The 24,510-nt window shown below is 41.4% G+C and overlaps 1 pseudogene; it reads left to right on the top strand.

Moving 5' to 3' along the window:
* The first annotated feature begins 21,349 nt into the window (after positions 1-21,349).
* On the top strand, positions 21,350-23,816 carry LOC101697528 (mediator of RNA polymerase II transcription subunit 15 pseudogene; annotated as a pseudogene).
* The last annotated feature ends 694 nt before the right edge of the window (positions 23,817-24,510 follow it).

Here is a 24,510-nt window from a genome sequence, read left to right as displayed (position 1 = left end):
CAAGAGCCCCACCAAGCCTGAATCTATGAGAGACTTTGAGGTCTCACCAGAACTAGTGCTGTCTGTGTTCATCTCTGGATGGAGGGCTAAGCACAGGGGAGAAATAGTTGGCACAACGGACCATAACCAGTGTTCACACATAATCTCTTTGACTTTCAAGGCTATACTACAAAGCATGCATGCTTGTACATTTTTCCTAACATGGTGCTTTGTTTTGAATACACCCCCCAAAATTTCATGTGTTTGAAGCTTTGATCCCTACTGTGACAACACTGAGAGAGATGTGACCTGGGAAGGTAACTGGGTACTGAGGATTATCTCCTCAGTCATGTACTCATGGCTCATCAGGGGAATGGTTTGTTATGAAAGCAAGCTCTCCCTAGCAAGCCTGCTCTGTATCACCATGGAATGCCCTTTGCTATGTTATGATGTAGAAGGAAGGCTGTCATCAGCTGGTGAGGCCATGCTTTTGGATTTCCAACTATCTATAACCGTGAGCTAAATAAACCTATTTTGTATAAATATTCAGTCATAGCTATTGGGTTATAGCAACAGAATACTGATTAAAATATGAGGGAAATGAAGTTTAGAAGGATGGAGAAATCTATTTGGGGATCTCTGGTGGTGACAAAAGAGATAGAATTTGAAGGCTGTGTTCCTCTTAAGACAATGCTGCCTCCCTGTCACACCTAATACCACTTCCCCCAAGGGCCTGCAGCTTCAGAATTCAAATAAATGTACTAAGCACTGTAAAGCTGCAGCATAAAGAAGGATACTCCATCCACGATAGGGATTTGGGAGCAGGAACATCTTCAGCCTTTCTCCTTCCCTACTACTCCCTGAAAACATTTCTGAGCCTCCTATGACCCTGGTATCAAAAAATTTAAGTAGATTGCAACTAGCCTAGGAATTTAGAACAAAGTTTACAGCCCATTATGTTTTCATTTATTTAACACCTTCCTTTTTTATGAGTGTTTGTTGTAACAACAATGGCTTTTGGACATAGTCTCTAAACTTTACCACAGTAGAAGTGTTAAAAGAAATTATCTGAGGCCTGGGGCCCCTGGCTCACCATCCCTGGGGCACAGATTCCATTCTGGGTCATGGGATTCAATACCACAATTGTGGAATTGCATACGCATATAGTAAATGTCAGTGATCCCAACCCAGTGATGTGACTGTGATGTTCACTCTACCTTGAACACAGAAGAAGAGCCTCACTTCTGAAAGTTTTCCTATATTTCTTTTGAAATTCATTGTTACTCCCAGTCTATTTCCTTAAAAACCAGTGTTGGCATGGATATTTCTATAAGAATTAAGTGCTTACCACGAGAGGGAACTGGTTGTGCATGATGATGCATATGTTTTGGCACTAAGCCCACTTTGGGAAATCAGTAGGAGTGATGGGCAATTTACACACCATAAATAACCTCTTACCAAATTTCTCAAGCCCCATGTTATAACAGACAAGTAAAAAAATCCAGATTTTACTTCAGTTTTCCAACTGGTAAGCAATAGCAACAAAGAAATTAATTTTTAAACTTTTCTTTCAGGCTAAAAATGTGTTTGCAAGATAAATATTCCACTTGAGGTTTTTAACTTTGTCATGTCACTAGTAGGTGCAGTCTAAGGCCGTGTCTACCTGGGTTCATTGGAACCAGGGAAAAACTCTATGTTCATGTTTTGGTATTTTTTGTATTAAATTCTTTTATTGGTACATTGTAGGTATACAACACAATTACATTTCTCATTGGGAATTGTACCTTTACATAATGCATCTTGGTTCTTATTTTTTCCCCATTCCTAGCCCTCCCTTCATGCCCTCCACCCTTCCCTATTTACAAAGACTTTTTTTCCATTTTTTCCATTTCTCATCATTTTTCCTTTCCCTTCTTTCCTTTCCCCTGCCCCTCCCACTACCCCTACCCCTTTGGACCTTTTCTTCCTATTTTACATTATCGATTATTCATTCTAATCATTGGTACATTTTAGGTATACAATATAATGACATTCATCATTGGAAATTTGCGCCTTTACATAGTCTCTCTTGGTTCTTATTTTTCACCCTTGCCCAGCCCTCCCTTCAAACCCTCCAGTCCGCCCTATTTACAAAGATTTTGTTCCTATTTTTCCATTTTCTCATATTAATCTCATTTCCTTCTATCCTTTCCCCTAGCCCTCCCACTTCCTTCCCCTTTGACCCTTTTCTTCCTATTTCACATGACCTATTGTACATTTAGTCCTTATTTACACTTTCAGTTTCTCACACCAGAGAAACTATTCAGTATTTACACATCTGTGTCCTATTTATTTCATTTAAGAGTATTGCCTCAATGTGCATCCACTTAGCTATAAATGTCTCTAATTTCTCATTTTTTATGGCTGAGTAGTACTCCATTTTATTAAAAAAAAACCCACAATTTCTTTATCCAGTCTCCAGTTGATGGGCATTTGGGCTGTTTCCAAGTTTTAGCTATTATGAACTGTGCTGCTATGAACATGGATGCACATATATCACTATATGATTCTTTTAATTCTTTGGGGAAGATCCCCAGCAGTGGAATAGCAGGGTCAAATGGGACTTCCAGTCCTAGTTCTTTGAGGTATCTCCATACTGATTTCCACAGTGGTTGTACCAGTCTGCACTCCCACCAGCAGTGGAGCAGGGTTCCTCTTTCCCCACAGCCCGCCAGCATTTGTTATTGGTTGATTTCATGATAGCAGCCATTCTTTCTGGAGTGAAGTGAAATCTCAGCGTTGTTTTCATTTGCATCTCTCGAATGACCAGTGATGTTGAGCATTTTTTCATGTATTTATTTGCTATTTCTACTTCTTTGTGTGAGAAATGTCTGTTCATTTCAGATGCCCATTTTTGGACTGGGTCTATAAATTTGGGAGGTCTGATCTTTTTAAGTTCTTTATAGATTTGAGATAGTAGACCTTTGCCTGAGGAAGAGCAGGTGAAGACTTTTTCCCACATTGTGGATTGTCTCTTCACACTGCTGGTGGTTTCTCTTGCTGTGCAGAAGCTTTTTAATAAGAAGAGATCCCATTTGTTGATTGTTTGTGCTAGTTCACAGGCAACTGAGGTTTTGTTCATAAAATCTTTTCCTACACCGATGTCTTCAAGGGTTCTACCTAACCTCTGTACCAACTGGTTCAGCGTTTCTATTTTAATATTTAGATCTTTAATCCAGTTTGACTTTAGTTTAGTGCATGGTGAAGATATAGGTCTAGTTTTAATCTTTGGCAAGTTGAAGCCCAATTTTTCCAGAACCATTTATTAAAGAGGCTATCTTTCCTCCAGTGAGGGTGTTTGGCTCCTTTGTCGAAGATGAGATGGCTGAGTGTGTCTGGCATTGTTTCTGCATCTTCGAATCTGTTCCACTGGTCCTCAAGTCTGTTTGCCAGTCCCATGCTGTTTTTATCACAGTAGCTTTGTAGTAGAGTTGCAGGTTGGGGAGTGTGATACCCCCTGCCATGTCTCTGTTACCTAGAATTGCTTTTGCTATTCTGGGTCTCTTCTTGCTCCAAATGAAGTTTTGGATTGTTTTCTCAAGGTCTATGAAGTATGCTGCTGGGATCTCAATTGGAATTGCATTAAATCTATAGAGCAGTTTTGGAAGTATGGCCATTTTCACTATATTGATCCTTCCTACCCAGGAGCAGGAGATGTCTGTCCATTTTCTGATATCATCTTCAATCTCTCTTTTCAGGGTGCCATAGTTTTCAGAGAAGAGGTCTTTGATTTCTTTCGTTAGGATGATTCCCAGGTATTTCAGTTTTTTGGATGCTATTGTGAAAGGAATTATTTGCCCTATTTCTCTCTCAGTGAGTCTGTCATTGGTGTAGAGGAAAGCTATTGATTTTTGTGTGTTGACCTTGTAACCAGCTACTTGACTGAATTTGGTTATTAAATCTAGAAGACTTTTGGTGGAGTTCTTGGGGTCTTCTATATAGAGTATCATGTCATCTGCAAATAATGACAATTTGACTTCTTCATTTCCTATCTTTATTCCTTTTATTTCTTTCTCTTGTCTAATTGCTGTGGCTAATGTTTCCAGAGATATATTGAGCAAGAGTGGTGATAGTGGACATCCTTGTCTTGTTCCTGATTTTAGCGTGAAGGATTTCAGTTTTTGACCATTTAGTATGATATTGGCTGTTGGTTTTTCATAGATGGCTTCTATCAGTTTGAGGTAGAGACAATCTATTCCAATTTTTTGTAGGGTTTTTATGATAAATGCATGTTGGATTTTGTCAAATGCTTTTTCTGCATCTATGGAGATAATCATATGGTTTTTGTCCTTGGCTCTATTGATATAGTGTATTACATTGATTGATTTGTGTATGTTGAACCATCCCTGCAACCCTGGATGAATCCCACTTGATCAGGGTGTATGATCTTCTTGATGACCTTCTGCATTCTATTTGCCAGTATCTTGTTAAGGTTTTTTGCATCTATGTTCATTAGTGAGGTTGGCCTGTAGTTCTCCTTTTTTGTTGGTCTTTCTCTGCTTTGGGGATCAAGGTGATGCTTGCTTCCAGGAATGAATTTGGGAGGATTGCTTCCCTTTCAATTTCACTGAAGAGTTTAAACAGTAGTGGCAGCAGTTCCTCTCTAAATGTCTTGTAGAATTCAGCAGTGAAGCCATCAGGGCCCGGGCTTTTCTTAGTTGATAACTTTTTAATTACCTTTTCAATTTCATTGGTTGATATTGGGTTGTTCAGAATTTTTAGGTCTTCTTCATTCAACTTTGGTAATTCATATGTATCTAGGAATCTGTCCATTTCTTCTGTGTTGTCCATCTTATTGGTGTATAGGTTTTGGAAGTAGGTATTGATGATCCTCTGGATTTCTGCTGGGTCTGTTGTCATTTCACCCTTTTCATTCCTAATTGCATGGATTTGGGCCTTTTCTTTCCTTTTTCTGATAAGGTTGGCTAAAGGTTTATCAATTTTGTTGATTCTTTCAAAGAACCAACTCTTGGCTTCATTGATTTTTTGTATCGTTCTCTTAGTCTCCATTGCATTGATTTCTCCTCTGATCTTTATAATTTCCTCCCTTGTATGAGCTTTGGGATTGCCCTGCTCTTCTTTTTCTAGAAGCTTGAGGTTCAGCATCAGGTTGTTTAATTGGATCATTCTGTTTTCCTAATATGTGTATTCACTGCTATGAATTTCCCTCGTAAGACTGCTTTCATTGTGTCCCATAGATTCCGATATGTTGTATTGTCATTGTCATTTAATTGAAGGAACTGTCTGATTTCTTCTTTAATTTCCTCTGTGACCCATTGGTTATTCAGAAGTGTACTGTTCAATTTCCACATGTTTATGAAATTTTTTGAGTTTCTTTTGCTATGGATCTCCAATTTCATCGCACTATGGTCTGATAATGTACAGGGGACAACTTCAATTCCTTTGCACTTACTTAAACATGTTCTATGTATGAGTATGTGGTCTGTTTTGGAGAATGACCCATGTGCATCTGAGAAGAATGTGTATTCTGATTTTGTGGGGTGGAAGACTCTGAAACATCTGTTAAGTTCATTTGTTCAAGAGTTTGATTGAGTTCTAGTATTTCATTACTTATTTTTAGTCTAGTTGATCTATTTATTTGTGACAGTTGGGTGTTGAGGTCCCCCACTACAATTGTATTAGTGGATATATGGCTTTTCATGTCTGTTAGTATTTGTTTTATATAGTTGGGTGCACTAGTGTTTGGTGCATAGATATTTATGATTGTCATCTCTTCCTCTTGGATTCTTCCCTTTACAAGGATGTAATGTCCTTCTTCATCTCCCTTAATCAGTGTTGGTTTGAAATCTACTTGATCTGCCAAGAGGATAGCTACTCCTGCTTTTTTTCGGGTTCCTGTCGCATGCAGTATTGTCTTCCACCCTTTAACTTTCAGTCTATGAGTTTCCTTTTGAATTAAGTGTGTTTCTTGTCTGCAGCATATTGTTGGATTTTGCTTCTTCACCCATTGTGCCAGTCTATTTCTTTTGATTGGTGAATTGAGACCATTAACGTTGATGGTTATAACTGAAACGTATTGACTTGTCATTGCCATGACTTTTTCTTTTTATTGGGTTCTCCTCCTTTACATTTAATTTCTTGTCATGCCAGATGGGTTCATTCTGCTTTGCTTCCTGGGGTTGTGATCCTCAATATCTGTTCCTCTGATATTGTGTAAAATTCTTTGGAGTGCTGGTTTGGTATTCACGAAGTCCCTAAGGTGCTCTTTGTCATGAAAGTATCTTATTTCTCCATCAGTTTTGAAAGGTAGTTTTGCAAGGTACATCAATCTGGATTGGAGGCTGTTTTCTTTTAGGGCTTGGAATATGTTACTGTAAGCTTTTCTTGCCTTGGTGGTTTGTGTTGAGAAGTCTGTTGTGATTCTGATGGGCTTTCCTTTGTAGGTGATTTGTTTCTTTTCCCTGACTGCTTGTAGAACTTTGTTCTTCTGTTGTGTTTCTGGAATCTTAACAATTATATGCCTATGTGTAGATTTGTTTTGATCAAGGCTATTTGGAGTCCTATATGCCTCACTTATCTGTATGTCAAGCTCTTTTGCCCTGCTTGGGAAGTTTTCTGCCATTCTTTCTCTGAAGAGGTTTTTTTATGTCATCTGCACTCTCTCTTGTTTCTTTATTGAGCCCAATCAGTCTTATGTTATTCTTCTTTGCATCATCAAGCAGCTGCTGGATTGATTTCTCATGTTCCCTTATAATTTTCAAGCAATTTTTCTTTTCCTGGTCACTAATTGCAATCTTATCTTCTATATCTGAAATTCTGTCCTCACATTGGCTCATTCTGCTGTGTAGACTTTCAATGGAGTTTTTCATCTCCTGGAAATCTATTTGCATCAGTTTTATGGATTCCATTTGTTTCTTATGTTGGGATTCCATCATGTTCCTCAGCTCCTCTCTAGATTTATTAATCATGTCTTGCACTTGGGGTACAATTTCTCCTGTTTTCTGAGAAATTATTTCTGATTTCATTTTTTCCAGATCCCCTTTTGTTGCCAGTTCAGTGGGTCCAGGTGGTTGAGTAGCAGAGGGTTCCATCTCATTTCCCTTTGGGGTTGCTGTAGGTGATCTGGAAGTCTGGTTTTGAGACTTATTTATGTGTTTTCTCATTTTGACTGTGGCGGGGGGCTATTAGTGCCTGCATGTATTACTTCCTCTGAGCTGGGTGAGGTGGGACAGGAGCCACAAGCAGCGGTAGGTATGGTGACCCAAAAGCCCTTTCCTGTGGGCTGGGAGCAGCCGGAGGGATGGTGGCCAGGAAATCCCTTCCTCTGGACCAGGAGCAGTGGGATGGTGGCTCAGAAGCCCCTTCCTCTGGGCCAGGAGCAGAGGGACAGAAGGTGGCCCAAAAGCCCTTTCCTCTGGGCTGGGAGCAGCGGGAGGGATGGTGACCGGGAAGCCCCTTCCTCTGGACCAGGAGCAGTAGGACAATGGCTCAGAGGCCCCTACCTCTGGGCTGGGAACAGTGGGGCTCAGTACCTTGGTCTGGTGGTCTGGTGTCCTCTGCATCTTTGTATTGAGGAATCAGGTGGCTGCCTGTCTGCAACGGGGTGATTCGGCGTGTGTTCCTTGCAACTGGGGACCTCGGTGAGGTGTGGGCAGACCTGTCTGTCTGCAGCGGGGTGATTAGGAGTCTTCCCCATGACTCAGGACCTCAGTAGGGTTTGCACAGACCTGCCTGTCTGAAGCGGGCTGATTCGTCATGTGTTCCGTGCGACTGGGGACCTCGGTAGGATGTGTTGTTCATGTTTGGACATATGGTCACAGAGAAGCAAGAATGAGAGGCAATGAGAATGTAGTGGGGTGAAAGAAGAGTACAACAACAACAAGAACAAAAAAAACAGCCAAAAAGCCCAGGGTAGTGCTTCCTGGCTGCAAAACCACCACTTAGGTTGAAGAAGCACTATTGCACTGTGTTTGAGGTCAGCTGGGGATACACATTGAGTTCAAGATATACCATATACAGAACCTAATGACCTCAGTGAGTGTAAACATTATATGTCATAAACATGAGCTAAGAACAACAATAAAAAGAAGAAGAATCCAATGGGAAACTGGGATTAAGAACAGAGTGAAGGAGGTGGGTGGGAAGAGGAAGGGGGCTACAAAAAGAAATGAGCTGTATTATGTACATGTACCCACTACCCAAGGTAAATGTAAGCACTATGTAATGCAAACATGCAGTAATAAAAAAAAAGGCCACCCCCAAACAACTTTGCAAGACTGCTTGAAAAACAAAGCAAAGCAAAAACATAGAAAGAAAAGTGCAATAGACAAGAGTGAGCTAGTGAGATGGCAAAAATGCTACCATTAATGCCTTTCAGTTTTCTATCTGAGATTTCTCCAAAGCACACAAGAAACTACTGTGTTTTAGAAAGGTTGAAAAGGGAGACACAAAGGAGAAAAAGTTGTTTTCCTAAAGTCTTGTTCTCATTTTTTTCACTCAGTGGTCAAGACCCAAACTAATTGGAGTTAATTCTGCAGTAAATTATGGACTGCAACACATACACAAGTTATCCAAATAGTCCCTGGGGAAACCAGCAGCCCAATGCAAAAACTCCCATTGAGACATAGCTATGTCTCCATTTAGTCTCACTACATGGCTGAGACATGTGGTAAACTTTATTACTACAGGAATGCCAGGGGACATTACAAACCTGGCTAAAAGTCAGCATATAGCCAGAGAAAAGAATAGGGTGATGGGTGGGGAACACAAGATCAGAGATAGTGTGATCCTTTAGTCCATTACTATAATCTTCACTTACACTGTCACACAATTCTATATGAAATTGTCCAGCATGTAATGAAAACTCTGCTCTTTCTAAGAAAGCTATTCTCTTCTTTCCTCACTATCCACATGCCATCTCTGCTTCATTTATATACATAGGTCCAATATCTTTCCAATTCACTTTTGCATGTGTAGAAACTTGGCTCTAAAGAAGATGCAATCAACTTTCATAAGTGGGTCAAACATGAGGAAGGAACAAGTTTCATTCATTGAGACTACTGTTACTTTGATATCGATGTTAACAAATCCCTTAAAAGAAACAAGAATTATTTTTTTAAAACCCTCATGAATACAGGTATAAACCTACTTAATAAAATATTAGCAAACATGCACCAAGACCAATTGCAGCACAGGCTTTAGACCTTTGGGGAGCTTTTCCCTGTCAGCTCAGTATAATAACATCCCCAGTTCTTGAGTTTCAGAAGCCAGGGATAATGTCCTTATGAGCCGAGCAACAATAGAGAGCTTTATCTCCCTCTCTCCTCTCTGCTTTCCTCTCTTTTTCTGAACAAAAACACAAAAGGTCCTATGAACATGCAGTGAAACAGTGGATGCCACCAGACCACAGGAAGAGGCCCCAGAAGGAACCTACAATGCCACCACATGGACCTTGACTTTCAACCTCCAAAACTGTGAGAAATGTAATTCTGTTCTTTTAGCCACTCAATTTGTGGTATTTTTCTATGGAAGTCTAAACTGATTAATACAGCAGGAAAGAAAAAATAATCAGTCTATATAACTTCATTTATCCATTCATTAGTGTTGGAGCTAATGGTGTAGATATGATTTCAGTGTGTCCATGAAGAGTTCATGCAGTCTTTGTAAATAGGGAAGGGTGGAGGGGGTGAAGGGAAGGCAAGGGAGTGGGGAAAAATAAGAACCAAGATACAACATGTAAAGGTACAAGATCCCAATGATGAATGTAACTGTATTGTATACCTAAAATGTAACAATAAACTAAATGGAAAAAAAGAGTTCATATGTTGAAATTGATCTCATGAGGTATTACTAAATTGGAATTTAACTTGATTATAGTGTGTAGAGAGGGAAGCCTATAGGCAGTGACTATGATAAAGTAAAGTCAGCAGAGTTGAGCCCACAGGACAGAATCCTGATGGCTTTATTAGAAGAGGGAAGGAGAACAGATGACACAGCTGCAGGTACACTCCCTGCTTCTTGTCACAGGATGCCCCCTACATTCAGGAATCTGCCAACCAAAAGGACATCAGCAGATATGCGAACTTGATCCTCGAGCACAGCAAGTTAATTCCTCTTTTCTCTTTCAACTAACCCAGGCTCAGGTACATCGTTATGCTAACAGAAAATGGACTATTTCATATTTAGTATCCCCTACAAGGTCAAATATTACAACTTTTCAAAATTGATCCAAATTGTATCCCCAGACAAACGTTAAGAGTTCGAATTTAGAGTATTTTAAAATAATTTTATGCTGAATAGTGGGAAATTTCAATGGATGACTTAAGAAACCTAAGGTAGAATTTTAAGAATGGGAAGAGAACCTGTGAGACAAATGTATAGCATTTAGGTAGCACAAATATAATAGGGGCTAAATTTATACAGTGTTTCACATTTACCACTATATGGCTCTTTATTTCAGGTTTTTAGTATATTCATACCTGTCATGCAGAATGTCAAATGACCTTTAAAGTTCCATAGAAAATGAGGGACTTACATCATTTTCTTCTTTTTCCAAAATCAGATAACTTCTCACATTCCATTCTGTTTCTCATCCTGTAAATACATCCAATTTCAGGGAGCTCCAATTTCCCTGCTCTCATACTTGGAGCCTTAAATGTTTCCTAACGTTTCCTGCAATAAAAGTCTTGGTCACCACCCTGTGCCGCTTCTGTGAAATGGTAAAACCTTCAGCAGGTGAGACTTAGTGGAAAGAAGTTAGGCTACAGTGGGTGTCCTCTTGAGGGGCATATTAGGACTGGGCAACTTATTCTCTCTTGTTTCCCAGCATCCATGAGAGGTGATTTCCTCCACTAAGCACTCCCTACCGTGATGTTCTGCCTCACTATAGGCCAGAATGCAATGGAGCCAATCATTCTTGTGCTGAAACTTCCAAACCATAATCCAACATATATCTTCCTCCTTTTAAATTAATTATTTCAGGTGTTTTAAATTGATTATCTCAGGGGTTTTATCAAAGTGATGGACATCTGATGAACAGAGTCATATGATTTGGAGTGATGCCCCAATATCACACAGCAATGAAGACAATGCAATCTCCTCAATCAAGCCCACATTGCCAAGATCTGTGATAGATGCTGAAGAACTATACATTAGTACTGAGGGAAGTGAAAAAGGCAGTAGAATGAAAAATTTCTCTGGCAGAGAACAGCTCCTGCTCATTGTATCTGCTGTGGCATAAATATAGCTGTGGTAAGGTGAAGATAGAAGACACTGCTACCTTTTCACCATTTGAATTTCACACCATTTGGCAACATGATCACCAAATTGCATGGGTTTCAAATGTCTTTGCACTTGGGTTCAGTTGTCTTGATATATGATTCTCACGGAACATCCTATCCCAATATCTAAGCCTTCATCACTCTTTCCACCCACTTGCCTCATCAGCAGAAAAGACATAAAGACATTCCTGGTATACCTGTCTCTTGGACTTCTGAGAGAATTTCTAAGTGTCACTTAAGAAGTCTGGAAAAGGGTCTGTAAAATATAGCAGTTGGCAGGCTTTTGACTATGATGTCTTTACAAATCTTGAAAATACATTACACTAGATAAGGAGAGAAAGATGAAGTAAAATAGACTAGGATATGATATATACATGTACCAATTCTCCAAAATGAATATATATATTCTATGCATCACAAACATGTCCTAATAAAAAAATTAAAAAGAAAATACCTTACTGTTGTCCTGGTGTCTTCAGCCTTCCTGGAGAGAGTAATAATTTGGAATGAACATTCCTTAAGTGATTACCATGGCTATGTGCAGAGTTGAGCAGAAATTTGACTCAAAGTTTAAGGTGTATGGACAGACTAGAAGGGCACAGGCCGGGGTGATGTAGGGCATGACCTGGGTGACTGACATTTGTAAATTTACCACATGCATATTGTGCACTATGTGCTTTTGAGGAAGCGACCTCTTGTGAAATTATTGCACACATGTACTAAGAAACCCCTAGCCTCCTGAACTTTTCCTCATCCCAAAACAAAGGGTAAAATCTTGATTGGTCTCGATTATACCAATCAGTGAAATATATATATATATATATATATATATATATATATATATTTTTTTTTTTTTTTTTTTTTGTCCCAGGGATTGAACTTGGGACCTTGTGCTTGTCAGGCAGGTGCCGGAACTACTGAGCTAAATCCCCAGCCCATGAAAGAGATATTTTTAATAACCAGCTTACCCTTATAAGTACACTGGTTCCCTGAACTGTGGATAACCTGCACAATTGCCCCTACTTTTCAGTGCACTCTTTTGCAAGGTAGCTCTGTTTTCTATCTTCACAGTACCATAAATAAACTTCTTCTTCACATCATTTCAATTCTGACTTCCTCATTTTTGACAGAGGCTTCAGCTTTGAGCCAGCTTCACCCCACTTCTTCATTCTTTGCCAGAGTGAGGGAGAGGGACCTAGAAAAACATAAGGCTCCTATAGGGTGAACCCTACCCCCCTTTCAAGACAACTCACCAGATGAAACAATTGAGGGATAATCTGAGCTTCAGAAAAGGACCACTGAAGCCCTCCAGACATGGTCAGCATAGCCAGCCTAAACAGGAATGAACACTGGAGGACACTGTGTTCTCTTCTTGGCTCACTTTCTAGAGGTACCTACTACCATGTTCTATCATAGTGAAAATCTTCTGGCAGGGACCCTCATTAGGTCTTAGGGGATCCATGGGACTGGGGCAATGAGTATCAATGTCAACTGCAATGGAGGCACTGTGGACTTTCACCTCATTTTGTTAAGTAGTGGCATGTTCACAGGACTACTGAGACACCTATTGCCCGGAGGTATGGCCTTTGTCATGAGTAAGAGTTAAACCCACTTTTAGGCCCATTGGTATGGGGAGGGGGAATCAGGAGTCCTGGCTTATCTTTGGATGTTCTCTTTGACCAAAAACTTTAGGCTATGACTTCTGTCTGTCTGTTGATGTTTTGTATCTCACAAATAAAGAACTACAGATAATTTCTAAAATAGGCTGCTGGTGTCAGAGCTTTCAGTTTTGCAAACCCGTAAAATCAGGACTTTTAACTGGTGTTATAGGAGTTCGTAGATTTTTAGTAGCAGCAAAGAAATTATATACCTATGTTGATTAACCTTTTCTGTCATGGAGGAGAACCACCAATAGAAAATGTAAAGCTCTGGCAAGATGAACTAGTTTCTATTCCTCTTGAATTATTACATGAATTAGAAAGAATATTTGAAAGGCCCAGATGGGAATCACTTACTCTTTCTTCCCTTATCAGCTTCCTATTGTTAATATGTGGCCTTGGATTTCAACATTCTGAGTTAATTATAACTTTTCCAATAGAAAGGAAATCTTAACCATCCAACAAGTAGACATTTTGTCCATCCTTAAACCTCCTAAAGAGAGAGCCTACTGAGAATGTTTTGCCTACCAGCAATGACTTAAATAATCTTGTTATAGAGCCATATGCCAAACTATTATGGGGTAGGGCCAGATTCCAGACTTTGTTTCAGCCCATTGATGACCATTTCCTGGGGTAGGGCCCCTAGGTCACAGAGGGCTGAGCCCAGGGGACAAAAGATGCTTCAATTTGGGGCATCAGATGTCATTTCCCACCAGACCAGGGGAAGAAGGACCTCACTGCCCAGACCAATAACCTCATATCCTAGCCCAATAGGTCCTCAGGATCAAGGACCTAGGACATGGAAGACTAAAAGCTGACAGTTTTCCATTTTCCCTTTTTTTCTGACACAGGTGGAAGTTGAAAAATCCATCATACCTCCCTTGTCAACTTTGGAATGTTTACATAAATATTGGAAAGAACTGGAACTCCAGACTCAAGAAAAAGGCTCTCATATATTATTCTGGAGGCCTAGACCCTATGCCCCTTGGAAGACAGAGAAAAATAACCACCAGGGGACTCCCTAAATTATAATACTATCCTACTATTCTCCAATTGGATCTCTTTATTAGGTGGGGTGGAGTAAAATAAAATTCCATACATGCAGCTTTTCTTTATTCTCCATGACCATCCTGAATGGGTGGTTGCTTGTTTGGTGGACTCCACTCTTTCAGTGGTTATATCCAATCTTGTTTCCTTAGAGAAATGCTTGCTCTTGGAGGGAAATACCAAGACCTAACTCCACCCTATTTGGAGATAAGGTCCACCCAGCCAAGCACACCCCCTGAAAAGCTACTTCTCTTGTACAAGCATGGAGAGGAGAAATAACTCATCACAATTTTACTTATGCTGAGTTGGAAGAGATGAAAAATAATCTAAGAAACTTTACAAATGACCTTGAACAATATACTTGAGCTTTTGGTACACCAGGAAAGACACGACTAGAATAATCACATCACCTTGGCCAAAGTAATACAATCAACATCAATAATAGCAACAAGCACAGCTTAGAAAATGACAAACTGTGATAGCTATTATTCTGACACCTTTAACTGCACAAACTAGACTTGTGCTTATATATAAAAATTAAGGACCAACTAGAAATGTTTACAGTAAATAAGCCCTTCAATATAGCAGTTTTACCCTCTGGAAATAAGATTTAGAAGGAGTTGGGGGGGATAGACAGATAAAAGGAAAAGGAGAGGTTAGAAATAGGGCTAGAGAACAGAGGAAAATCACACAAACCTTGGGAAATTAGTGAAGACAGGAGGAAAAGAGAGACAGAACAAATACAAGAACAGAACTAACAGCAGCAGGGAAACTAGAAACTGTACTCGCTCTCCTATAAGAATAAGAACATTAGAGGAAAAGAGAAAAAGAAAAGAAAAATGAAGAGAAAAAATAGGACAATAACATAAACAAGAAAGAAAAATGAAGAAAAAAAGTGAAAGAAAAAGATAAAGACAAGGGGAAAAAATGGGTCCCCTTCAAAGTATGTCTCTGCTGTCACTGGTAGTCAACATGGGCAGCAGCCTATAGATCCAAGTCAGAATATCTCAGGGAACCCACCATAGTCCAGTGAGATTCAATTTGGTTTCTGGGTGTGAGGCCAGAATTGAGCTCCCTGATCTCCTGCGGGTTTGAACTCTGCACAATTCTACTGCAGGTTTGAGCTGCCTGTCCCCCGCAGCAATTCTGGTTTCCAGTAGGAGGTGCTGATCCCACCAACTCATCAACCACCATAGTCTGCTGGGTCTTCACTACAGTGTATTTTTTGGCTCTCCCTGTGGGCTTCAACTTTCTGATTTCTGGGGTTGAGGTCTGGGGACTTTCCTCAGTCAGCACTCTTCCTTATGTCTCTTCCCCAACTTTCCCCTCTGTGATCCTGTCTGCATAGCTCTCTCAGCCACTGTGGCATCTTTCGTGTGTGTCCACTGTCCCAGCACAGGGGAGAGGGGATTGTCCCCTTCCTGTCACTAGCCAAAGCTCCTGGCCTGCCCCGTATCTGGTCTCAGAACAGAGTGGGTGTCTCCAGCCTTTTGTACCAAGGACCTGGGTGGACATGGGAGCAGAGTTTGGCTGGAACTGTTCTTTACTTTATATCGTAAATTTCCTCAATTTGTTGACCAGCCGACAGCAGTCCATGGTGGCTAAACACTTCTTCCCTTCTTTTTCTCAGGGAAGCAAAGCAGCCCTGGACGAAGAGACCAAAAAAAATGGGGGAGGTTGGGGTGGTTTGGCACTACTGCCCAAATGGTGGGCATGACCCAGTTGCCATTCACTTTGTGTCTACTGGGTTTCTACTTTTTAACTTAACTTCCCTCAGTCTGCTGACCAGCTGCCAACATGCTGCAGTATCTGGGCAGCTTTTCCCTTCTTCCTCTCCGGGCCACAGAATGAACCTGGAGGTATGCAGTGCCTTTGGGCTATGGGAGTTCAAGTTTGGGCCTCTGCCTCAAACGGCAACCTGGTTCCAGTTGCTGATGGTGGGAGTTTCACTTACCAATTTTTTTCTTCTGTGGTGGACCTTCTGGGGAATGTTATCTAGCATTTTTTAGTTGTTTTTTTTTTTTTTTTGCTAATGCCTCCAGCTGTAAAAGCTTCTCCCATTTCCTTCAGGATCTCTGTTTCTCAGTGAGTGATGAAGTAGTTTTCACAGATCTCTGCTGGGTGGTACACTGCTGATTTACTGCGTCAAGTGTCTTTATTCTGTGTGATTAATATAATTCTTCTGTAGTAATGGATCCTATTTTCTTCTACTCTGTGCATTCCCTTGACATTCTTGCACACTTTTTGCACCCTTTTTAAAAAATTAATTTTATTGGTACATTTTAGGTATACAATATAATGACCTTCATCATTGGAAATTTGCAACTTTACATAGTCTCTCTTGGTTCTTATTTTTTCCTGATTCCCCTGCCCTCCCTTGAACCCCTCCATTTCTCCCTATTTACAAAGACTTTGTTTCCATTTTTTTCATTTTCTCATATTAATTCCATTCCCTTCTTTCCTTCCTCCTACCCTTCCTACTTCCCCTTCCCCTTTGTCCCTTTTCTTCCTAGTTCACATTACCTATTATACATTTTAGTCCTATTTACACTTTCAGTTTCTCACACTAGAGAAACTATTCGGTATTTACACATGTGTGTCCTATTTATTTCACTTAAGAGTATCGCCTCAATGTGCATCCATTTAGCTATAAATGTCTCTAATTTCTCATTTTTTATGGCTGAGTAGTACTCCATTTTAAAAAATCACATTTTCTTTATCCAGTCTCTCCAGTCGATGGGCAATTGGGCTGCTTACAAGTTTCAGCTATTACAAACTGTGCTGCTATGAACATGGGTGCACATACATCACTGTGTTATGATTCTTTTAAATCTTTGGGGAAGATACCTAGCAGAAGAATAGCTGGGTCAAATGGGACTTGCAGTCCTAGTTCTTTGAGGTATCTCCATACTGATTTCCACAGTGCTTGCACCAGTCTACACCACCACCAGAAGTGGAGCATTGTTCCTCTTTCCACAAAGCCCCACCAGCATTTGTTATTGGTTGATTTCATGATAGCAGCCATTCTTTCTGGGTGAGATGGAATCTCAGCATTTTTTTCATTTGCATCTGTCGAATGACCAGTGATGAACATTCTTTCATATGTTTGTTTGTTATTTCTACTTCTTTGTCTGAGAAATGTCTCTTCATTTCAGATACCCATTTTTGGATTGGGTCTTTAAATTTGGAAGGTCTGATTTTTTTAAATTCTCTATAGATTCGAGATAGTAGACATTTGTCTGAGGAACAGCAGGTGAAGATTTTTTTCCCACATTGTGGGTTATCTCTTCACACTATTGGTGGTTTCTCTTGCTGTGCACATGCTTTTGAATAAGAAGAGATCCCACTTATTGATTCTTTGTGCTAGTTCATGGGCAATTAAGGTTTTGTTCATGAAATCTTTTCCTACACCAGTGTCTTCCAGAGTTCTACCTAACCTCTGTTCAAAGTGGTTCAGCATTTCTGTTTTAATATTTAGATATTTAATCTATTTTGATTTTCATTTAGTGCATGATGAGAGATATAGGTCTAGTTTTAATCTTTGACAAGTTGAAACCAAATTTTTCCAGCACCATTTATTAAAGAGGCTATCTTTCCTCCAGTGAGGGTGTTTGGCTCCTTTATCGAAGATGAGATGGTTGGGTGTGTCTGGCATTGTTTCTGCATCTTCTAATCTGTTCCACTGGTCCTCAGGTCTGTTTCTTTGCCAGTACCATGCTGTTTTCATCACAGTAGCATTGTAGTATAGTTTCATGTTGGGGATTGTGATACTCCCTGCCATTTCTCTGTTGCCTAGAATTGCTTTTTCTATTCTGGGTCTCTTCTTGTTCCAAATGAATTTTTGTATTGTTTTCTCTAGTTCTGTGAAATATACTGTTGCAATTTCAATTGACATTGCATTAAATCTATATAGCAGTTTTGGGGCCAGGAATTTAGCTCAGTGGTTCTGGTGCGTGCCTCACAAGCACGAGGTCCTGAGTTTGATCCCCAGTACCAAAAAAACAAAACAAATATATAGCAGTTTTGGAAGCATGGCCATTTTCACTATGTTGATTCTTCCTACCCAGGAGCAAGGAATGTATTTCCATTTTCTGATATCATCTTCAGTCTCCCTTTTTAGAATGCTATAGTTTTCAGAAAAGAGGTCTTTGATTTCTTTGGTTAGGTTAATTCCTAGGTATTTCAGTTTTTTGGATGCTATTGTGAAAGGACTTGTTTGCCCTATTTCTCTCTCAGTGAGTCTGTTGTTCGTGTAGAGGAAAGCTATTGATTTTTGTGTGTTGACCTTGTAGCCAGCTACTTTACTGAATTTGGATATTAAGTATAGAAGATGTTTGGTGGAGTTCTTGGGGTCTTCTCTATAGTGTGTCATGTCATCTGCAAATAATGACAATTTGACTCCTTTGTTTCCTATCTTTATTCTTTTTATTACTTTCTATTGTCTAATTGCTGTGGCTAGTGTTTCCAAAACTATATTGAAAGGAGTGGTAATAGTGGACATCCTTGTCTTGTTCCTGATTTTAGTGTGAAGGATTTCAGTTTTTGACCATTTAGTATGATACTGGCTGTTGGCTTTTCATAGATGGCTTTTATCAGATTGAGGTAGAGACCATTTATTCTGATTTTTTGTAGGGTTTTTATCATAACTGCATGTTGGATTTTGTCAAATGCTTTTTCTGCATATATTGAGATGATCATATGGATTATGTCCTTGGCTCTATTGATACAATGTATTATATGTATTGATTTGAGTATGTTGAACTATTCCTGGATCACAGGGATGACTCCCACTTGGTCAGGATGTATGATATTCTTGATGATCTTCTGCATTCTATTTGCCAGTGTCTTATTAAGAATGTTTGCATCTATGTTCATTAGTGAGAAATTGGCCTATAGTTCTTTTTTCAATTGAGTCTTTCTCTGCTTTGGGGATCAAAGTGATGTTTGCTTCCAGGAATGAATTTGGGTGTATTGCTTCCTTTTCAATTTCACTGAAGAGTTTAAACAGTAGTCTTAGTAGTTCCTCTCTAAATGTCTTGTAGAATTCAGCAGTGAAGCCATCAGGACCCAGGCTTTTCTTAGTTGGTAAGTTTTTAATTATGTTTTTAATTTCATTGATTGATATTGGGTTGTTTAGAATTTTTAGGTCTTCTTCGTTCAACTTTGGTAATTATATACATATCTAGGAATCTGTTCATTTCTTCTGTGTTTTCCATCTTATTGGCACATAGGTTCTGGAAGTAGGTATTGATGATCCTCTGGATTTCTGCTGGGTCCATTGCAATTTCAACCTTTTCATTCCTAATTGCATGGATTTGGGCCTCTACTTTCATTTTTCTGGTAAGGCTGGCTAAGGGTTTGTCAATTTTGTTTATTCTTTCGAAGAACCAACTCTTTGGTTCATTGATTTTTTTGTATCATTCTTTTAGTCTCCATTGCACTGATTTCTGCTCTGATCTTTATCATTTCCTCCTTTGTGTAAGCTTTGGGTTTGTCCAGCTGTTCTTTTTCTAGAAGCTTGAGTTTCACCATGAGGTTGTTTAATTGGGCTCACTCTGTTTTCCTAATATGAGTATTCACTCCTATGAATTTCCCTCATAAGACTGCTTTCATTATGTCCTGTAGATTCCGATATGTTGTATTGTTATTGTTGTTTAATTGCAGGAACTGTCTGATTTCTTCTTTAATTTCCTCTTTGACCCATTGGTTATTCAAAAGTGTGTTGTTCAATTTCCATGTGTTTATGAAATTCTTGGGGTTTCTTTTGCTGTTGCTCTCCAATTTCATCACACTATGGTTTGATAATATTCAGGGGATAACTTCAATTTCTTTGCACTAACTTAAAAATGTTCTATGAGTGGTCTGTTTTGGAGAATGACCTGTGTGCAGCTGAAAAGAATGTGTATTCTGATCTTGTGGGATGGAACACTCCGTAAACATCTGTTAAGTTCATCTGTTCAAGAGTTTGATTGAGTTGCAATATTTCATTGCTTATTTTTTGTCTAGTTGATCTATCTATTTATGACAGCGTGGTATTGAGTTCCCCCACTACTACTGTATTAATGCTTATTTGATTTTTCATGTCAGTTAATATTTGTTTAATATAGTTGGGCATACTAGTGTTCAGTGCATATGTATTAATGATTGTCATCTCTTCCTCTTTGGTTGTTCCCTTTACAAGGATGTACTGTCTTTATTTGTCTCTCTTAATCAGTGTTGGTTTGAAATCCACTTGATCTGCAAAGAGCATAGCTTCTCCTGCTTTTTGGGGGGTTCCTGTTGCATGGAGTATTATTTTCCACCCTTTAACTTTCAGTCTATGAGTTTCTTTTTGAATTATGTGTTTTTCTTGTATGCAGCATATTGTTGGATCTTGCTTCTTGACTCATTCTGCAAGTCTATTTCTTTTGATTGGTGAATTGAGACCATTAACACTGATGGTTATAACTAATACATATTGACTTACATTGTCATGACCTTTTCTTTTTTTTATTCTCCCCCTTTGTGTTTAATTTCTTGTCATCCTGAATGGATTCATTTTGCTGGGCTCCTTGGGGTTGTGATCCTTGTTGACTTTTCCTAGGAGTTTGTCTAAAATTTTTTGGAGTGCTGTTCTGGTATTCATGTAGCTCCTAAAGTGCTCTTTGTCATGAAAGTATCTTATTTCTCCATCAATTTTGAAAGACAGTTTTTCAGGGTACATCAATCTGGGTTGGAGATTATTTTCCTTTAGGTCTTGAAATATGTCACTCCAAGCTCTTCTTTCCTTGAGTGGTTGTGTTGAGAAGTCTGCTGTGATTCTGATGAGCTTTCTTATTTATGTTATTTGTTTCTTTTCTCTGACTGCTCATAGAATTTTATTCTTCTGTTGGGTTTCTGGAATCTTAACTATTATATGCCTATGTGTAGATTTTTTTTGATCACAGCTAGTTGGAGTCCTATATACCTCACTTATCTGTATGTCAAGTTCTTTTCCCCTGCTTTGGAAGTTTTCTGCCATCTCTTGTGTGAACAGTTTTTTATGTCATCTGCACTGTCTCCTGTTTTTTCATTGACTCTGATCAGTCTTATGTTATTCTTCTTCACATCATCTAGCAGGCGCTGGATTGAATTTTCATGGTCCCTTACTACTTTAAAGAAATATTTCTTTTCCTCATCACTAATTACAATCTTATCTTCTATATCTGAAATTCTGCCCTCACATTGGCTCATTCTGTTATGTAAACTTTCAGTGGAGTTTTTAATCTCCTGGAAATCTGTTTGCATCTCTTTTATGAATTCCATTTGTTTCTTGTGTTGGGATTCAATCATGTTCCTCAGCTCCTCTATTTTTTATCTCTGTTCTCTCTAGATTTATTAATCATGTCTCTGGCGTTTGGGCCTGGTTGTAGTAGAGGCGGTGGGACAGGAGCAGGTGGAGCTGGGGTACCAGCATGGATGTTTTGGGGCAGGAGACTGACTGGCAGAGTGCCACTTTCAGACAGAAGCTGGTCAGTCAAATTGAGGATGCCATGAGGAAAGCTGGAGTGGCCCACAGTAAATCTAGCAAGGATATGGAGAGCCATGTGTTCCAGAAGGCCAAGACCCGGGACAAATACCTTTCCTTGTGTCCAGGCTCATTATCCATTTTCGAGACATTCATAACAAGAAATCTCAAGCTTCTGTCAGTGATCCCATAAATCCACTGCAGAGGCTTACTGGTGGACCTGCCTCGGGAGCAGCCAGAATTGGCATGCCTCCTCAGGGCCCAGGACAATCCCTGGGTGGGATGGGTGGGCTTGGTGCCATGCGGCAGCCAATGTCCCTCTCTGGGCAGCCACCCCTGGGACTTCAGGGATGACTCCCATGGCATGACTGTAGTGTCTACAGGAACTCCACAGACCCAGTTGCAGCTCCAGCAGGTGGCACAGCAGCAGCAGCAGTTCCAGCAGCAGCAGGCAGCACTACAGCAGCAGCAACAGCAGCAGCAACAGTAATTCCAGGCACAGCAGAGTGCCATGCAGCAGCAGTTCCAAGCAGTGGTGCAGCAGCAGCAACAGTTGCAGCAGCAGCAGCAACAACAGCAACACCTCATTAAATTGCATCATCAAAACCAGCAACAGATACAGCAGCAACAGGAGCTGCAGAAGATGGCACAGCTGCAGCTGCAGCAACAGCAACAGCAGCAACAACAGCAGCAGCAGCAGGCTTTGCAGGCCCAGCCACCAATACAATAGCCACCCATGCAGCAGCCACAGCCTTCCTCCTCCCAGGCTCTGCCCCAGCAGCTGCCACAGATGCATCATCCACAACATCACCAACCTCTACCACAGGCTCAGCAACCCTCAGTGGCTCAGAACCAACCATCACAACTCCCACCACAGTCACAGAGCCAGCCTTTGGTGTCACAGGCTCAAGCCCTTCCGGGACAGATGTTGTATGCCCAACTGCAGCTGAAATTTGTCTGAGCTCTGATGGCGGTCCAGCAGCCACAGGTACAGCCTCAGGTACACCAGCAGCCAGCAGTGCAGACAGCACATGCTGCTCAGATGGTGGCTTCTGGAGTCCAGGGAATCCTAGCAGACAGCAGTAGACACTGCCCTTCCCTGCGAGCCCACAAACAGGTCAGCCAGAGTGGCCTCATTATGCTGTCTTCACCATCGCCTGGCCAGCAGGTGCAGACTCCACAGTGGATGCCCCCTCCCCCGCAGCCATCCCCACAGCCTGGCTCACAGCCCAACTCAAATGTTAGCTCCAGTCCTGCCCCCTTCCAGCAGCTTCCTGCCCAGCCCCTCACCTCAGCCTTCCCAGAGCCCAGTGACAGCACGCACCCTGCAGAATTTCAGCATCCCTTCCACTGGACCATTAAATACCCCTGTGAACCCCAGCTCTGTCATGAGCCTGGCAGGCTCCAGCTAGGCTGAGGAGCAGCAGTACCCAGACAAGCTGAAGCAACTATCCAAGTACATTGAGCCCCTGTGCAGCATGATCAACAAGATTGACAAGAATGAAGACAGAAAAAAAGGACCTGAGTAAGATGAAGAGTCTTCTGGACATTCTGACTGACCCCTCAAAGCGATGTCCCCTGAAAACCCTGCAGAAGTGTGAGATCGCCCTAGAGAAGCTCAAGAATGACTTGGCGGTGCCCACACCCCCACCACCCCCAGTGCTACCAACCAAGCAGCAGGACCTATGTCACCCACTCCTGGATGCCGTCCTGGCCAACATCCACTCACCTATCTTCAATCATTCCCTGTACTGCACATTTGTGCCAGCCATGACAGCCATCCACGGCCCCTCCCATCACAGCCCCAGTGGTGTGTACCCGGAAGCACAGGTTTGAGGAGGATGAGTGGCAGAGCATCCTCAATGTGCTCCAAGGGGAGGTGGCCAGATTAGACCCCAAATTCCTGGTGAACTTGGACCCTTCTCACTGCAGTAACAATGGCACCATCCACCTCATATGCAAGCTGGATGACAAGGACCTCCCAAGTGTGCTGCCCCTGGAGTTCAGCGTGCCTGCTGACTACCCTGCCCAGAGCCTGCTGTGGATTGACTGGCAGTGGCAGTATGATGCCATCCCCTTTCTACAGTCAGTGCGCCAGTGCGTGACCTCCAGGCTGCTGCAGCTCCCTGACAAGCACTCAATCACAGCCCTGCTCAACACCTGGGCACAGAGCATCCACCAGGCCTTTCTCTCAGCTGCCTAGCCAGGAATGGCAGGGACAATCAATAGCCTCCTCCATTCTGTGGATCCACACCTCATATTGGACCTTTCTAGGTGTTGGCTTCCTTAGAGAGCCTGGGGTTAGGTTAGCTTTCCTGCTTTTCTCTTCTGCCTTGGGGTCTTCCCATACTTGTGTAGTACTGGGCTGTGGAGCTGAATGAATCTGGAAGGTGCAGGGAGGGGTCTTCCTATAGAAGATTCTCCATACAGCACCCTCCAGGAAGTCAGACCATGGACTGTGTCCCCTGTGGCCTCTCCAGGCTCCTTGTACACTTTCAGCAGCATGAGGGAGAACTCAGGGTCTCATCCAAGTGTCTTGTGAGTTAGCATATGTTCCACTCATTTCCATAGGAGGATGTGGAAGAGGACATAGGATATCCTGACAGTACAACTCTCTGAGCAGTGTTGGGTTCAGGGCATGCTGCTTGTGGCATGTGAAACGTAGCCCAGAGATGCTCTGGGACTTGGGTCCCAGGCTCCATTTCAGAGGGAAGGCCAGCCTCCAGGCAGCAAGGAGACCCCTGCTGCAGGTGGGCATCAGGCTGTGTGCTGTGAGGGAGCAGGGGCTGGGGGTCATAGGAGCCTGTCCCTGGCTCACCTGTGTCACTCTTGAACAAGGGTGCCAAGTTCCCATTGTGAGGGATGAAGACCAACCAGTTGGGTACTGTCCTCTCGGGACCCGGCATCCTCAGAATACTCTGTTCTCTGCACCACCCCTAGAGAGTGGACTCCCAGTGGGATGCGGCTATGCAACACCTCTGTGTGTTGCCTGCCATACTGAGCAGCAGCCAGCAGTCCTCTGGTGACAAGAAGTTCCCTTTTTATATGTGCACTACCCTGT

The sequence above is a fragment of the Heterocephalus glaber genome, unplaced genomic scaffold (genome assembly GCF_053883595.1).
Source record: "Heterocephalus glaber isolate CG9 unplaced genomic scaffold, H.glaber_assembly_v1.0 deba00001150, whole genome shotgun sequence".
Taxonomy (NCBI): Eukaryota; Metazoa; Chordata; class Mammalia; order Rodentia; family Bathyergidae; genus Heterocephalus; species Heterocephalus glaber.
Note: the sequence above shows the minus strand (reverse complement) of the source record. Positions and strands in the feature narration are given on the sequence as shown.